Genomic DNA, 4632 nt, shown 5'->3' on the forward strand with positions numbered 1-4632 from the left:
CGCGTGTGTATGCAGGGGCGTAACTGGTCCCCCTTTTAGGGGGGTGCGCGGCCGCGTGTGTGTAGGATGGCTGGTGCGTGTCATTCATGGGTCATTATGCGCAAACTGACCCTAGGTCAAAATTTTGAGGGTGGAGAGGGGGGGGGGGGCACGCCCCCCCCCCCCCCCCCCACCCTATGCGGGCAATGCATCTGGTTCATATAAATAACTGTACACTAAGAGTTGTTTCTACTTGTCCCCACTTCCGCTACAGAGGAAGAGCTGCTTGAGATGCTGGACGGTAGCGAGGCGCAGATACACACACTGCTCGACCGCGTGGCGCGTCTCGAGACCCAGCTGCAGCTCGACGGGAACGAAGACGTGGCCGCAGAGCGATCCACCTCGCACTCTCCGCTGACTTCAAGCTCGCCGTCGTCCTCCGGGACCTCATCTCCCCCGAGCAGCAGCACGGTGGTGAGACTCAGGGAAATGCATCGCTCGCGAGCGCAGCCGACAAGACTAGTTCGTCCAGTGCGTCTTCGCCCGAGCAGAGCAGACGCGCTGAGGCACACCACTCATCCTCATCTCCAGCTGAGGTAAGAGTTGTCCCTGTTCCTGCTACGCGTGATGTGCACATACCATACATTCATTACGTGGCATGTTTGTGGGTCTATTCTTCCATGTCAGTGTATCCTATACACCCCCCCCCCCCCACACACACGCAAACATACACACACACGCACACACACACACACACCTGGTCCTGGTCCTGGTATACACTGCCATGTAGGTCACGTGTTTCTCGTTGAGCGAGACGGAGACGAGAGGAGACATGAGCGTTGGTGACGGGATAAGTCGTTTCGCCTTTTGAAACGCCTCTGGCAATTCTGACATTGCAATTGGAACTTGTCCCTTTCATCAGCAGTTGGCGCCTGGTGGATCGGTTGCAGTTGTGGATAGCAAAGCCCCGGATCGACTTACAGCAGCGTTCACAAATGGGACAGTGAGCGGTACAGCACGGGTTTCCGAATACATAGGCGCACAGGTGAAGAGCTTGTGGCATTGGCAACATTCGGGGCAGAATTGGACTGGACACAGCGATGGACTGCAATGCCACCTGCACTCCGAAACCATCGGTGACACTGGGAGCCACTGGCGGCTGTTGGCTTGCTGCTGGACTGGTTTACGCCGTTCCATGATGCACTTGTGGCGGGCGATATCTTGCTGCCGAGCAAATGCACGCCGGCACACCTCGCAGACTATCTCCCGAGCCGGTTTCTGAGCTGGTTGTATTGCTCGATAAGCTTGTCGCCACTCAGATCGTTCCTGCGCTGTGTCAAACCATGACTCGTCGGCGATGTTTATTCGTCGCAGGTCGACCCTAATTGCGTCTCGCCATCGTTTCCGCGGGCCACACACTGGGCGTGGTGGCAGCAATGTGCCAAACAACAACATCCGCGGCATCCGCTCCTCAGGCATGCATACCACGTGCCCAAGCCATTCCAGTCTTCGGGGTCGGGGATATCCAGTGGGTTTGCTGCATTCCATGTTTTCAGAATGGTGTCCTTGGCTATCTTCAAGTCCCACACATCCCCGCTGTGCAACACACATGATGGAAAGAAAGCGACCGGTAGTAGAAGGTCGTGATCCGTTGCACATAACTTTGCAGCGGTACCCACGTCTCCGCACAATAGAGCAGTAAGGACAGAACACAGGCCTCGAAAACCAGACGCTTGGTGCGCAGAGAGAGATTGTGGTCATTGAAGACAGCATGACGGAGCGCTCCAAAAGCACGGGAGGCAGATGAAACACGGGTCGATACATCTTTGTGAGATCGGCCAGAATCATGGATAACAGCACCCAGGTATCGGAACTCACGCACACATTCCAATGTGCCATTCTTCACAGGAAGAGGAAGTCGGTCATCATCCGTGATACCATAGCCAACCGCCATAAATTTGGTCTTGTCCAGATTGACGGTCAGACCAAATGCAGACGAGACATCGATGAACATATCCAGAGCAAGAGCAGCAGCAGTACGGGTAGTGGCAAACAGTGCAGAGTCGTCAGCGAACTGGCAGTCGTTGATGGTAGTCTGATCGTCAGTACGCTTTCTCTTGAAATAAAGCGAGCCCCCAGGATTGAATGCCAGCGGGACGCCGATACCAGGCACATGCTCGACCACTCTGGACCATCTCTGGAAAACAGCCCACATGAATATGTTGAATAAGACTGGTGCCATACAACAGCCCTGCCGCAAACCACTCTTCACTGCAATGGGTTGGATGGGTGTTGACCCGATGGAGAGAGTAGCCGACATGGAGGTGTGAAACGACTTGATGATGTTTACGATGTTACTAGGGACCCCTGCCTTCGCGAGAACCAGCCACATGCATTCACGGTTTACTGAGTCGTACGCCTTACGTAAATCAACAAAGACAACGTATCCCGGGCAGCGATGTTCGTACAACTTCTCCAGGACTTGGCGAACTGCAAACACCATGTCTGTGCAAGATCGACCCTTACGAAAGCCGCACTGGGAGTCGGGTAGAATATTCTCCGCAATAATCTGTAATCTGGACTGAAGTACTCGAGCAGCAACTTTCCCAACAACATCCAGGAGTGATATGCCACGCCAATTATCACACAATGAGAGGTTACCTTTCTTTGGGATTGGCACAAGATTGCAGTCTACCCATTCCTGCGGAACAGCCTCGTCATCCCAGACATGGTGCAACAGATCCAACAGTGCCTCCATGAAACTCTCACCACCCGCTTTGACCAACTCAGGCAGGATAGCTGAGGCGCCAGCGGCCTTGCCGTTGCTGAGTTGTCGAATAGCTCACACACACACACACACACACACACACACACACACACACACACACACACACACACACACACACACACACACACACACACACACACACACACACACACACACACACACACACACACACACACACACACACACACACACACACACACACACACACACACACACACACACACACACACACACACACACACACACACACACACACACACACACACACACACACACACACACACACACACACACACACACACACACACACACACACACACACACACACACACACACACACACACACACACACACACACACACACACACACACACACACACACACACACACACACACACACACACACACACACACACACACACACACACACACACACACACACACACACACACACACACACACACACACACACACACACACACACACACACACACACACACACACACACACACACACACACACACACACACACACACACACACACACACACACACACACACACACACACACACACACACACACACACACACACACACACACACACACACACACACACACACACACACACACACACACACACACACACACACACACACACACACACACACACACACACACACACACACACACACACACACACACACACACACACACACACACACACACACACACACACACACACACACACACACACACACACACACACACACACACACACACACACACACACACACACACACACACACACACACACACACACACACACACACACACACACACACACACACACACACACACACACACACACACACACACACACACACACACACACACACACACACACACACACACACACACACACACACACACACACACACACACACACACACACACACACACACACACACACACACACACACACACACACACACACACACACACACACACACACACACACACACACACACACACACACACACACACACACACACACACACACACACACACACACACACACACACACACACACACACACACACACACACACACACACACACACACACACACACACACACACACACACACACACACACACACACACACACACACACACACACACACACACACACACACACACACACACACACACACACACACACACACACACACACACACACACACACACACACACACACACACACACACACACACACACACACACACACACACACACACACACACACACACACACACACACACACACACACACACACACACACACACACACACACACACACACACACACACACACACACACACACACACACACACACACACACACACACACACACACACACACACACACACACACACACACACACACACACACACACACACACACACACACACACACACACACACACACACACACACACACACACACACACACACACACACACACACACACACACCACACACACACACACACACACACACACACACACACACACACACACACACACACACACACACACACACACACACACACACACACACACACACACACACACACACACACACACACACACACACACACACACACACACACACACACACACACACACACACACACACACACACACACACACACACACACACACACACACACACACACACACACACACACACACACACACACACACACACACACACACACACACACACACACACACACACACACACACACACACACACACACACACACACACACACACACACACACACACACACACACACACACACAC

The 4632-nt window shown here is 52.7% G+C and overlaps 1 protein-coding gene across 1 annotated transcript in view; it reads left to right on the forward strand.

Moving 5' to 3' along the window:
- Positions 1–240: 240 nt before the first annotated feature.
- The window catches only part of LOC135825618 (uncharacterized), a 9444-nt gene continuing 5052 nt past the window's right edge, over positions 241–4632 (forward strand). The window contains exon 1 of the mRNA XM_065338224.1: positions 241–575. The gene's annotated coding sequence lies outside the window, so the exon portion shown is untranslated. The remainder of the gene's footprint in view (positions 576–4632) is intronic.

Source organism: Sycon ciliatum, chromosome 10, assembly GCF_964019385.1.
Source record: "Sycon ciliatum chromosome 10, ocSycCili1.1, whole genome shotgun sequence".
NCBI classification, from domain to species: Eukaryota; Metazoa; Porifera; class Calcarea; order Leucosolenida; family Sycettidae; genus Sycon; species Sycon ciliatum.